At 38.7% G+C, this 15,111-nt stretch overlaps 1 pseudogene; it reads right to left on the reverse strand.

Annotated features, from left to right (window-relative positions):
- Positions 1-857: 857 nt before the first annotated feature.
- On the reverse strand, positions 858-14,924 carry LOC128572479 (transmembrane protein 199-like; annotated as a pseudogene).
- Between the last annotated feature and the right edge of the window lie 187 nt (positions 14,925-15,111).

Genomic DNA, 15,111 nt, shown 5'->3' on the forward strand with positions numbered 1-15,111 from the left:
GTCATTGTAGTTTCATAGGTAGTTACATGAAATAACACTAAGAGCGTTTGTGTACACTTTACCCAGTTTCTACAGTTTTACATTTTGCAAAACTGTAGTACAGTATTACAAACAACTTACTGGCATTGATAAAATCCATAAACTTATTCAGATTTCCCCAGTTTCATTTGTACTCATTTGGGTATTCAGTTCCATAGATTTTTAATTTTTATTTTTTATACAATATGTACATATATATTTATTGGATAAGAACTGAGGCTGACACCTTTGTAAGTACATTACACAGATTCTATCATCACACCATTAATCTAAGTTCTCATAAGTTAAACATCACAGAGACTTCAGAACAACATAGGTATCTTTGGCTCCATTTCAGAGGAAGGACCAAATGGTCATTTGATCTTTCAGTTCAACTTTTATTTTCCAGAAAAGGGATCTGTAGCAAAAAATGTATGCAAAAAGATGGCAATTGATTTGTGCACTTAGCCAAGTTCAAGGCAATGTGGTTTACTTATGGAAAGGCCTGAATTCCATTTATTCCTGATGGAAAAATCCCAGTCCAAGCAGTGCCCAGGAGGGTCTGGAGAAAGTGGAAGGGCACTGGGTTCAGAAGTTACCAATAGATCAGTTCTTTCAGTTTTAAAGAAGTGCTATTGTGAGTCTCCTCCACTTTTCCCTCTAGAAATTCACAGATTGGGGTTTACTTCCACAGGCACAGCAGGTGGTCAGGCCTGGTCCTTTAACTAACTGCAACTGAATATAAACAGCCTGATATAGTGACCAAGAGTCAGTGAGTGGCAGTCAGGAACCAGGAGCCCTGCAAAACTTTCTCCAGACTTTGATGGTGAAGCACCAAGTTACAGCTCTAGCAACTCACCTTCTTTACCCCCCACTTTGACATGCAGCCCAGCCAGACTCACCACCGAGATGACAATGCAGCCAGCACCATAAGGCCATTTCTGTGAAGATATACTGTCTTCCATGCTAAGTGCAGACAGAGGCAGCCATCACCGTGACAGTAAAGTTGAAGACAGTAATTACCAGAGATTTTGCTGATCTCACTTGCTTTCCCAGGTCACCAAGAGACCCACCATCCTTTTAATCTTGACAGGTGACATTGTGAGTGATCCACTTATATTGTTCTTTGGACAGCTGTATCTTAATCTCTCCCCCAGAGCTAGTTCTGGGTTCCAGGGAGGCTTAACAACCTCTGGGAGAGAGATTGCACTGCCTTCCAGGACCTCATGAAGGTACAGCATGGTCCCTCTCTCTCAGGTGCTGCTGTAGATCCCAGATCAGGGAGAAGGAAACCAAGCATGGGGGCATTGGAACTGTAACCTTCCATGTGCTTCTTCCCCAGTGCAGCCTCAAGCTGGGCCTGCAACTTTGCTGTGGCTGCTCTGGCTCCAGCTCCCCATCCAGGTCAAAGCTTTTACCAGTTGCTCACTAGCTAGCAAGAAAGATGACTTATGTGCCGGACTCCATGGTCAGGTGACTCTGAACTGTCTAATTCTGTATCATTTTAACCATATTCAAAGTTGTGTATCCACCACCACAGCTAAGATAATGAATAGTTCCATTGTTACAAGGATCTCTTGCATTGCCCTTTTATAACAGCAACCACTGACTTTATGTCTGGCAACAAGTAATGTTTTCCTTTTATAAAATTTTACTATTTCAGCAATGTTTTATAAATAGATCATATAACTTGTAGTATTTTATTATTAACTGGTTTTACTCAGCATAATTTCTTTGAGAAAATCTCAACTGTTCTTCATAGCCATAGTTAACAAAATTAACTACTTATTTCCAAGTAGTATACTTTGTATATTATGCTTTGTATGATTCAGTTTGTCTAACTATTCAGTCCTTGAAGGACTTCAGAGCTGCTTTAATTCTGTGAATATTATCAATAAAGATGCCATGAGCATTCATGTATAGTTCTGTGTGTTAATGTCCTTGTTCCTCTAGGATTAATGCTTGCCGCACCCCCGGCATCAAGCCGTGGCGGGATGGCTCTGTCCGCGTTGTAAAAACTGTGGTAAGGCGGTGAGTGCTCCCCGGAGCGTTGCCCCCGGTCCCCCGGCCTGCGACAGCAGCGCATAAGTTGCCTAGCATGCCTTTTAGTGAACGTAAGAATTCATGAGGTGCGGCATAAAGGCCTGAATAACCTTTACCCTGAAACCTGTTTGAAACTTGTTTGTTGAGTTGAATGGTTAATTGTTGCTTGAATGTCCTCAGAAACTAAGAATAAACATAATGACTTACTAATCCATGACTTCATCTATACAATGGAGACTAGATGTCTCCAAGGGAACACGTTCCCACCATAAAGGTCAGTTAATTGAAACAATGTATCAAGAGAATGCAGGGATGATAAGTTAAGATGTTCCTACCAGATACCCGCTCCCTCCGGTCTCTTATCTCTACCTTATGTCCCTTTGAAACTGTTTCTTTGAAATAAGTTTTCTATGAAATTGCTTTCTCTATAATTTTGTCACTATACACTTAAAACATATACATAATTCACTATCAATTCACTAACAACATAAAAATCATAATCAAATATAAAAATATAAAAATACAAAATGTGAACAAAGCAGTTTTACAAAGAAAGAAGGTTTAAACATAGATAAAGAGAAGTAAAAGAGTAACTGCTGATAAGCAGCAGTCCTTTGTTCCCCCTTACGGGCAGAAACATTGTCTAAGAAAAGACGGTTGACTACTCCCATCTACAAAACTCGATAAGAACTTTGTAAGCATCAGCAAGTCATAAAAATATCTTTTGTAGTTTGTAAGACATTGTCAAAAATGTATAAATACCATGCCTAAAAATCAGTAAAGTACAACTGCTTTCTTCATCATCCTTGGTGTGTGGCAGTTTGTCATTTTCCTGCGTCGCCCTTTCAATCAACCTGAGCCGTTCTCGCCCTGAAAACCCTCGGACTGAGACTCATTCGACTGGCGGTCCGCGGCAGCTGGCGCCCTCGAACAGGGACCTGAAGGACAGGTGATCTTTCTTTTTCTTTCTTTCCTCTCTTTTCAGATTGAAGGCGACTCTCACCAGGGAGCTCGAGTCCCGCCGGTAAAGGCTGACCGGTTAAGTGTGAGTAATCCGCAGGACAACATGGGGCATACATTAGCAAAAGAGGAACACATGCTCGGTGTCATGATACAGCGTTTGTTAGAAAAAAATGGTTTTCATGTGTCTCTCAAACGGTTGGAGGAGCTTATGCATTTCATAAAGTTGGTTAGTCCTTGGTTTCTGGAGGAAGGCTCTCTCTCTCTCTCCGACTGGAAGAGAGTGGGACGCGAAATGCGGAATTACATGCAGGAACATGGGGAGCAGGTTTTGCCCCCACAAGCTTTTCCTTTGTGGTTACAGGTTAGAGAACTTTTAGCTGACAATACCTTTTTAGAAGCATTCATAAGAGAAACTGATTCGGAGGCTGGAAGCCCTGAAACTAAGGTGGCACCCATTTACGATGAAGTCCCCCCAGAGGCTCTTAAAGACCCCGAGCCAATATCTAATGCTGAGGGCGTCATTCCCTCAGCTCCAACACTCAAAAATATTCTACCGCCGCTCCCACCGGTTGATAATTCATCGGATAGTGACGAGTGGGATGTGGTGGATGAATTTACTAAACCAGATGAAAAAGATAACATGCATGATTTCATTCACCCTCGCCGAGATTATCCGGCAGTCCGTGTGCCTGTAACTACACCCAGGCCAACTTTGCGGGCTCCACTTCCCCGTGTGCCTCCTTGTCTCCCCCCGCCGCCCATAGGCTTTCAGGCGGCGGTGCGAGAAGCCCGTCAGCAGGGAGATTTTACTTTCGCTTTCCCGGTACGTTTTCCTACCGAGGAAAGGGCACCACCCACCTGGGAACCTCTGTCGTTAAAGACACTTAAAGAATTGCAACAAGCTGTCCGTACATCTGGAGCTTCTGCCCCTTATACTTTGCAAATTGTAGAATCAATCAGTAGTCAGTGGCTTACTCCGTATGATTGGCAACAAACGGCCAAGGCCACGCTTTCCCCAGGTGACTATATCTTATGGAGAACAGAATATGAAGATAGATGCAGAGAAAGCGTTAATCAACATGTAGGTAGAAAGGCACAGCCCACGTTATCTATGCTTTTAGGAACAGATGAATTTGCCACCTCTGAAAATCAAATTAAACTACCACGGCAATTTTTAGAAATGATTAACCACAATGCAGTTTCTGCTTGGCGCAGAATACCTCCTCCAGGTACTAAGGGCACAACTTTAGCAGGCATAAAACAGGGTATGGAAGAATCCTATCCTGACTTTATTTCTCGCCTAGAAGAAGCTATTAATAGAATGCTCCCACCGTCTGAAGGCACAGCATTATTACTCAAGCAGTTGGCTTGGGAAAATGCAAATACGCTGTGTCAGGACTTAATACGTCCACTCAGGAAAACAGGTACAATACAAGATTATATTAAAGCATGCATGGATGCCTCACCAGCAATCGTCCAGGGAATGGCGTTTGCTGCAGCTATGCGGGGTCAGAAATTTAGTTCATATGTTAAAGGTGCTTTTGATAGAGACCCCAGTAATACATGTTTTGGGTGTAATCCCCCACATGACTTACCCACTTGTTATAACTGTGGGAAGCCAGGTCATATACAGAAGGATTGTAAGAAATCCACCGGTGCTAATAATAATAATAATAAGTCCCGTGGATTACCCCCGGGACCATGCCCTCGTTGTAAGAAGGGCAGGCACTGGAAAAATGAATGTAAATCTAAATTTCATAAAGATGGAACCCCCTTGTCAGACAAGGGTGCTAACTTTATTGATACCAACCAGACAAAAAACTAGATAAGGGGCGTTCTCCTAGCCCCGACTCCAAGGGAGAGTCTCCTGCTTCTACCGCAGTACGACCTAAGTTAGAGCCCACATCTACTATTAATTGTATACCACCTGAATGGACAATTCATGATCTCCCACGTGGGACTCCTGGCAGTGCAGGCTTAGACCTTGCCAGTTCTAAAGATATAATCATATCCAAACATGATGGTGTTGTGTTAGTTCCCACAGGAATAAAAGGAAAGTTATTACCAGGTACTGTTGGTGTTATATTGGGACGAAGTTCCAATTACACCAAACATTTTGAAGTTGTTCCAGGAGTAATTGATTCTGATACTGAAAATACAATTAAAGTCATGGTAAAGTCTCTAGTAGAAACTACACAAATTCATAAGGGACAAAGAATTGCTCAGTTACTATTGTTGCCATATATACCACTCCCCACTTATCACTTACATGATGCCAGGGGAGAGGGACAGTTTGGATTTACTGATAAAGATTGTGTGGCTCTTATACATGATTTATATGATAGACCGATGTTAAAAATGAAAATAGAAGGCAGGCCCATCAAGGGCCTGATGGACACAGGCGCTGATGTAACCTGCATTGCTGCCTCCGACTGGCCGAGATCCTGGCCGGTTCATCGAACTGGGTCTTCTTTAGTTGGTCTCGGTTCTGTTTCTGGTGTCATGCGTAGTACATCTCATTTGTTATGTGAATATAAGGACAAGAAAATTTACTTTCAACCTTATGTGTTACCCTCTCTACCCTATACTTTATGGGGACGAGATCTTTTACATGTCCTAGACATGAAACTAGTTACAGGTGATCAACTTAACGATCAGTGTTTTTCATAGGGGCCACTGCAGAAAACTATGCCTGTAAAATAAAATGGTTAACAGATGTTCCTGTGTGGGTTAGTCAGTGGCCCCTGACAACAAAAAAGTTACAGGCATTACAAATTTTAGTACAAGAACAATTAGATAAAGGTCACTTAGAAGAATCCACTAGTCCGTGGAATACTCCTGTGTTTGTTATTAAGAAAAAATCTGGTAAATGGAGACTTTTACAAGATTTAAGAGCAGTAAATGCCATTATGGAAGACATAGGCTCCCTTCAACCTGGGCTTCCGTCTCCTGTAGCAGTACCAGAACAATGGTCACTTATAATTATAGATCTGCAAGACTGCTTTTTTACTATTAATTTACATCCTGATGACTGTCCTCGTTTTGCTTTCAGTGTTCCTTCTCTAAACTTACAGGAACCGTTTAAAAGATATCAATGGAAAACTTTACCACAGGGCATGAAAAACAGCCCTACCTTATGCCAAAAATTTGTGGCGGCTGCATTAGCAGCACTGAGAAAACAATTTCCTAGTGCTTACATAATTCATTATATGGATGATATCTTGCTAGCTCATCCTGAGCTGCCAAAAGTACAGCTAATGCTAGAAAAAGCTATAGAACAATTAACTAAATTTGGCTTAGTCATTGCCCCAGAGAAAATTCAGAGAGATAAACCATTAAGTTATCTGGGACAATGGATTCACTCTGACTATATTGCACCTCAAAAGGTGCAAATAAGGAGAGATAAATTACAAACTCTTAATGATTATCAAAAATTACTGGGAGAAATAAATTGGATTCGACCTTTTCTGAAGATTACTACGGGAACCCTTAGTCCTTTGTTTACTATCTTACAGGGAGACTCTAATCCCCGTTCCCCTAGACATTTAACTCCAGAAGCCTTGCAGGCTTTACAAGTTGTTGAACAGGCTTTAACTCAAGCTAGGGTTAAACAAATTAATTATCAAAATCCATGGTCTCTACTCATTTTTTCTACTGAGTATACTCCTACAGCTTGCCTATGGCAGGAAGGTATTTTAGAATGGATTCATTTACCACATGTTCAGACAAAGATTGTTGCTGATTATCCATACCTGGTGTCTTTATTAATTGATAAAGGAAGAAAAAAATCACGGGAATTATTTGGTAAAGATCCTCATGTAATTGTAACTGCTTATAATAAAACTCAAGTGGAACAACTATTTCAAAATAATGATGATTGGGTATTGGCCTTACAAGGCTATGCAGGTCAAATCTTATACCATTATCCTAAACATCCTTTAATTGAATTTACAAAAACAGTTTCACTTATATTTCCTCTTATGTGTTCCAAACAGCCTCTGTCTGACGCAATAACCTTGTTCACAGATGGCTCCTCTACAGGTCGAGCTGTAGTTTTTAGCCCAGGCCTGTCTCCTCTTATTAAAGAGGTCACACAAGCCTCTGCCCAACAAACAGAATTATGGGCTCTAATCTCGGCCTTTAATAATTTCAAACAAAGGTTTAACTTGTACACAGATTCAAAATATATTGCTTCTCTTTTTCCAGCTCTTGAAACTGCTCTTTTAACAGGAACCTCAACTATTCTACCTTTATTAAAGAAACTACAAACTTTAATTCAGCAAAGGAATAATCAATTTTATATTGGTCACATAAGAGGACATACTAATTTACCTGGCCCTTTGGCCCAAGGAAATGCCACTGCAGATTTGTTAACACGTACTATGGTGGCATCAGTGGCTGAAGCTGAAGAAAGCCACGCCTTACATCACCAAAATGCTAACGCATTAAGAAAAATGTTTCAAATTACTAGAGAACAGGCAAGACAAATAGTCTTAAAGTGTAAAGCCTGTCCTATTACTCATCATCCTTTAAAATTTAGTGTTAATCCTCGGGGTTTACGCCCCAATGTATTATGGCAAATGGATGTAACACATGTGTCTAGTTTTGGAAAATTACAATATGTACATGTTACTGTTGATACTTTTTCTCATTTTATCTGTGCCTCTGCAAGACCTGGCGAGGCCTACAAAGATGTTGTACAGCACCTATTTTACTGCTTTCAGCAGCTAGGTGTTCCTCATCAATTAAAAACAGACAATGCTCCAGCTTATACCTCTCGAGCATTTGAACAATTTTGTATACAGTGGAAGATTTCTCATTCTACGGGGATCCCTTATAATCCTCAGGGTCAAGCAATTGTTGAAAGAACTAATCAAATATTAAAATTACAAATTGAACGCCTACAAAAAGCTCATAAATATTTCTCTCCTCATCATATTTTAACCCATGCTTTATTCGTCCTAAATCACCTTAATGTAAACTCCAACAATTTAACCCCTGCTCTCTCCCATTGGCAGCCACAATCGGCTGCCACCCTTCCTAAAGTTCTTTGGAAAGATTTATTATCGGGCCAATGGAAAGGCCCTGATGTATTGTTAACCTCCGGACGAGGCTATGCTTGCATATTTCCACAGGATGCCGACTCTCCCGTCTGGATTCCAGACCGGCTCATCAAACCGGCTCCTCCGGAGACCCCGGCGCAGAAGACAACGCCTGCGGCGGATGAAAATCCTATCTGCACAAATGAGGACGACTGTGGAAGTTTCACCGAAACCCTCCAAGACCACGTGGACACAGATCCGTGCCCTGGTGAAACAAGCTAAACAACTTCTCATATCTCAAGGAAACCCTCTAACTCCTACAATGTACTTTCTTGCGTTTCTATCACTAATCTCTACTCCTAAGGTAGAAACTGCAGCTTATTGGTCTTATGTTCCTAATCCTCCACTGTTACATCCTGTAGGCTGGCTAGATACAGACCCCATAAAAATTCTTTCTAATGATTCAATCCGCTTAGGAGGTTTAACTGACTCAGAATCCAGACATCATGCTGCGGCTTTAATTAATTTCACTGGCAAAGCCGACTCCTTGCCTATTTGCTTTACTTTAAGAGACAACACACCTCCTTTTTGTTTACCTACTAACTACAGGGTATTTTTAACTGATGCTCCAGATCCTCATAATGCAAATAGACGTTATGTTTGGGAATATGAGTTACAAACTATTGGAAGTCCTAATTATAATGAAACCTGTTTATCTGTTAACTCATTACCTCTCCCTAACTGTAAAAAAAAAAAATATAGAAATAAAAATCAATTCTGGGAATCATCATTAACTAAAACACCTACTTGGCTTTCCTGTGGATTCCCAAATGCTGCCAACAAGCATTCTCCTATAAATTCAAACACAGTCATCTGGGATTATTCTCCTACTTCTTGTTTTAATCATAATAAATATTTCTCGAACCAATTAGATAAATTTCATCAGTATCAGTGGTCTGGTACTCCCCAACCAATACGACGATGGTTCACACCTGGTCTAGTTGAGCCCATATGGGTAGCTCAAGACAAAAATAAAACTCAAATACACTATGATTTATTTAGACTTGTTGCTGCATCCAACTTAATATTAGAAAAAAAACCTAATATGCCAAAACCAAATGCAATGTCAGTAAGAACTTGTGTTGGATATCCATATGCTCTACTTTTAGCTCCAAATAAGTATTTAACTATTACACAATCTAAAAACTCTTATCATATTTCTTGTACCGCTTGTAAAGTTACAAATTGTCTTACTCCTACTGATTTATTCAATGAACGCTTGTTTAATTCTGTTTTAATTGTTAAAAGACCCTCTTATGTACTATTACCTGTTGATTTACAAGATGATCCTTGGTATGATAATTCTGCTTTACAAGTTTTACATACTGTTAATCAGTTAATTCGACCTAAGAGGTTTGTAGCTGCTTTAATTCTCGGTATTTTAGCTTTAATTTCTATAGTCACAACATTTGCGGTAGCCACTACTGCTTTGGTTCAAGAAGTTCACACAGCTCACTTTGTTAATTCTCTCAGCAGCAACATAACTCTAGCTTTAATGACTCAAGCCAGCATAGATAATAAACTTGAAGCAAAACTTAACATCCTAGAAGAAGTAGTTTTAGCCTTAGGACAAGATATAAAGTTTATACAACATAAACTCCAAACCAGATGTCATTCTGCCTTTCCTGCTATTTGTGTAACTCCTTTACCTTATAATATGTCCACTTCCTGGAACAAAACTAAAGCTCATCTACAGGGTGTCTGGAAGGACAATGATATTACACATGATTTACATACTCTTCAAAAAGATATCACTGCCATCAGTGAAGCTCATTTACCTAACACTTCTCTTGATTCACTGGCTCAATCCCTCTCTGACAATCTTAAATCTTTAAATCCTGTGTCCTGAATTCAGTACATTGTGTTTATTGTCATTATTGGATGCTTAATATTCTGTGTTGTTTTACTGTTACCCTGTCTCCTTCGTTGTGTCTTTTCCTCCTTAAAGGCTGTTCGCCAAGACCTCTTTGAGCTACGTTTCATTAACAAAAAAGGGGGAAATGCCGCACCCCCGGCATCAAGCCGTGGCGGGATGGCTCTGTCCGCGTTGTAAAAACTGTGGTAAGGCGGTGAGTGCTCCCCGGAGCGTTGCCCCCGGTCCCCCGGCCTGCGACAGCAGCGCATAAGTTGCCTAGCATGCCTTTTAGTGAACGTAAGAATTCATGAGGTGCGGCATAAAGGCCTGAATAACCTTTACCCTGAAACCTGTTTGAAACTTGTTTGTTGAGTTGAATGGTTAATTGTTGCTTGAATGTCCTCAGAAACTAAGAATAAACATAATGACTTACTAATCCATGACTTCATCTATACAATGGAGACTAGATGTCTCCAAGGGAACACGTTCCCACCATAAAGGTCAGTTAATTGAAACAATGTATCAAGAGAATGCAGGGATGATAAGTTAAGATGTTCCTACCAGATACCCGCTCCCTCCGGTCTCTTATCTCTACCTTATGTCCCTTTGAAACTGTTTCTTTGAAATAAGTTTTCTATGAAATTGCTTTCTCTATAATTTTGTCACTATACACTTAAAACATATACATAATTCACTATCAATTCACTAACAACATAAAAATCATAATCAAATATAAAAATATAAAAATACAAAATGTGAACAAAGCAGTTTTACAAAGAAAGAAGGTTTAAACATAGATAAAGAGAAGTAAAAGAGTAACTGCTGATAAGCAGCAGTCCTTTGTTCCCCCTTACGGGCAGAAACATTGTCTAAGAAAAGACGGTTGACTACTCCCATCTACAAAACTCGATAAGAACTTTGTAAGCATCAGCAAGTCATAAAAATATCTTTTGTAGTTTGTAAGACATTGTCAAAAATGTATAAATACCATGCCTAAAAATCAGTAAAGTACAGCTGCTTTCATCATCACTTGTGGTGTCTAGTAGTCTGTCAATTCACCCTGCGTCGACCTTCCAATCAACCTGAGCCGTTTCGCCCTGAAAGCCCTCGGACTGAGACTCATTCGACTGGCGGTCCGCGGCAAATGCTCAAGAGTAGAATCATTGGGCTGCATCATAATTGCATGTTAAGTTTTATAAGAACTTGCAGAACTGTTTTCCAGATTGCCTGTAGCATTTAAATTCTCACTAGCAAAGTATGAGTAACACAGTTTTTCTGTTATCTCACTTTAAAAAAATAATTTAGTCATTGTGACAGATGTGTAGTAATATCTCACCGTAGTTTAAATTTGTATTTCTCTAATAGCTAATCACGTTGAGCATATTTTCATGTGCTTAATTTACCACCTGTGTCTGTCCGTAACTTGGGTAAAATATCTATCCATACCTTTTGCCTATTTTCAAATTAGACTGTGTGTTTTAATTTTCTTCTGTAGTTTCCCTTGGGATTTTCTACATAGACAATAATGTCATCTGCAACTAGAAATGGTTTTATTTCTTCCTTTCCCATCTGCATGCCTTTTATTTCTTTTCCTTTCCATGCTGTAATAGCTTTATTGAATGGTGAAAGCAGGTATTTTTGCCTTGTTCACTATTAAGTGGGAAAGCATTTATTCTTCATTTAAGTATGACATCAGCTGTAGATGTTTTTTGTAGATTGTCCTCTATAAGATAATTCTCCTCTAACTTGTTGAAAATTTTTATTATGAATAGAAGTTGGCTTTTGACAAATGCTTTTTCTGCATCTTTTGCCTGTTAGCAAGGTAGAATTTATTGACTTTCGAATATTGAAGCAAGTGTGTACACCTAGAATAAATTCCACTAGGTATGGTATATAATACTTTTAGACATTGTTAGATCTATTTTTAATACTTAGTTATTGTTATTTAGTATTTTGTTAAGTTCATTAGAGTTATTAATCATATGAAATAAGGTAAACTTTTTTTGTGTGTTCTGTATTTACCCTTTCTTTGTTGTATTAATCAAGTTAATACAGACTTCATAAGCTATCTTCCTATCTTCCATCTTTTCTGGAAGATATTATGTAAAGATATTATGGAAGATATTAACTTTTATTTAAAATTTTGGTAGGCCCTTCAGGGAACAATTTTGGACTGGAAATTTGTCAGGAAGTTTTTAATTATAAATCAAATTTCTTTTTGTGGGACTATATTACCTATTTCATTTTGGTTGAGTTTTGCTATAGTTTTTGAGAAATTGGTCCTTTTTTATAAGATGTTAAATTTATAAGCATAAAGTTGATTATATTATCTTTTCAATAGCTAAAGCATCTGTAGTAATATACTGCATTGATAGGGGAAGGGAATCCAAGTTCTGTGGGGATACAGAAGCTTCCCTAACCTGTTATAGTGCTTATTGTGGCAGAATTCTATTTTCTGGCAGTCCTTTGGTATCTCCTGATGGGGTGGGGATAAGACTTTCCATAATTTCCTGAGGTCACATCAAAGAAAGCTGAGTTGCCAAAAGACAAGCCCAACGACAAGACAAAAAATGTTACTGTCATCAACTCACCTAAGGTTTATAACAAATTATGCAGTGTTTAAATGAATTTAACAGTCTTTGATGGTTTATTGGAATATATAACTTCAGTTTTAGGCCCTTTATTTTTTTCATCCAAACAGCAATGTCATCAGATTTGATATAAGAAAATTTAACAAGTTTTTACATCTTGGAAAAAAAAAACCAAACAGGTTTCAGAGGACAGGGAGAAAGAAGTCTGCAAAGTGATGAGGAATATGCCCCATAATTCAATAAGACACAGAAAAAGTTGGGACAGGAAGAAAATACTTGGAAGGTCTTTAAGTAATATATGACTGGCTGAGTCCGCAGATTGAAATGGAAAGGAACAAAGGAGAAGAGATTGCTGTCAACAGGCCCTAAATCAGGTTTCTTATCAATGCTGGTAAAGCAAACGCTTTTAAGTTTTAAAGTAGGCCCAAGACACAAACAATACTTACAAACTCTGCATACATACATCTACAAAATCCAGAGGATCTTCCCATGACTTTTGCAGTAATCTGCTTAAAACATACCAAAAAAAAAAAAATCCACAAGAATGTGGGGTGCCAATGTTTACAGTAACTAATTGTTGGGCCACTAACACCTAGGTGGTGTGGCCAACCATTGCAGGCGAGCCTTGTTCTCACAGGTCCGGGTTCCAGGTGTTTCTTTTCAAGAGCCTGGTCTTGCATAAGCAGGGCTTCTTCCCTAAGGTAATGATGACCATCTCACACAAACAAGCAGTTGGAAACTTAGTTTACATTTTTTAATAACATAGCACAGTTCGCATTACCCTAGAAGGCTAGGCTGATGAGAACATGCTGAAGATTCAGTTGCTTCACTTTTCTTTTCACAGAGGATCTAGAAAGGGCTATGTATATTACATACAAGATAAACAGCAAAAAGCTCTGTATAGAACAATCTCTTCACAATACTGATAGCTACTATTACAGTTCCCATGTACATATTCCTTGGATTTTCTCTTTTTAGTTATTGTCTTTTAAAGAAACAAAACACTGCACAACATCTGGAAGTCACAAAATCTGAAGCTCATAACTAAACCAGTTTACTACTAAAATAGATCTCTCTACCTATTAGAAACAATGGTCTGTAGTTAACTTTTTTTTCTATTGCAAAAACAGGATAACATCAGATAGCACTTTAATCTACTAGAAGACCAAATGGAACTAATTTTATTTCATACACATATTTTTACAGTCCAGTACATAAGCTATATTGTATTTCCCTCCAAATATGTCATATTTTCTCCAAATATGTAGGCAAGAGGCTTAATGTATTATAAAAGTATTATGAAGAGACATTAAGATTGACACAAACTCAAAAATACATGCACACGAAAGACTTTCTCTCTGCCACTTTTCACCCTCTGTAATTTTCCATAAGGTTGACCTGTTATGACTATTCCCAGACTTTATTATCAACTGGGAATACAGTGAGTCACATTGGGAAATGTACACCTTAACTTTATTTTTTTTTTCCAGGTTTGTACCCAAGTAGCATAGGATTGTGACTCTGGGTAACATTATTTTTGGCCCCAGGTCAGGTCTCCCAAAGAATTTCTCAGCTGTCACTTCACAGAGTCTCCTGCAGAGACTCATTCACCAAGCACACCTCTGCATGTTAACTTTATCAGTTACTGAGTACAGTAAAAACATATCCATCATCTGAGAAAACTTGAAGCTTTGTTTCAGGATCTGTTTGGGTGTAATTCAATCTCATTACAAAACAAGCAAGTATGTACAGATATGAAACAGGACATACTAAAAAAGTTGTAGTTCCCACATGAGGTGTGTGTGAAGTTATGTGACTGATGAAGATAAGATTCTGGTGATCTCTTTGTGTCTGACAGACACCCACCACCCATCCCCTGATTTCAGCATTTGAAAATCCCATCCTCCCTAGCACTGGTTGTGTTCTCAGTTACCTTCCCAGGACTGCGTTTGACCCCAAGGCCCACAAGCAGCAACTTCAGATGCAAAGTTCCAGCCTGGGATCTAATTTGCAAAATAGGATGTTTCTCCATTTGAAAGAAAACAAGTTAGGAAAACAGTCATATCATATAAGTGCTTGTTCAGGGAAAATATGACCTTAAGTATGTTGTAAATGTATTTTAAAAGGCTCCTCTGAGTTAATTAGGCTTTTGTGAAAAGCCCTAACATTTGTTACATAGTTAAAGGGTTTAGCTGTCTATAACAATATATGGGAATACAGCCTTGGCATTCTGTGTTTACTGATATTAAGTTTGCAAATAGCACATTTTAAAAAATATTAATGTATTATGTTATTTAATCTTTATCTATTTACATTTGTATCAAGTAAAGCTTTCATCTTACCCTTCTGCATATATGAACCATTAGCTCATGAAGCAATCTCTTTTTTTACATAACTAGGTACATGGCCTTCCCTTCTCACCTGAAAGAGTTTTGCATGATGAATGGTGTGAATGCCCCCACCCTCCAATTATCACAAATTGTTGTGTGTTGCTTATTTTCATTGTTTGGGTTCAAATAAAAAAATTTTATACCAGAAA

This window comes from Nycticebus coucang, chromosome 20 (genome assembly GCF_027406575.1).
Source record: "Nycticebus coucang isolate mNycCou1 chromosome 20, mNycCou1.pri, whole genome shotgun sequence".
NCBI lineage: Eukaryota > Metazoa > Chordata > Mammalia > Primates > Lorisidae > Nycticebus > Nycticebus coucang.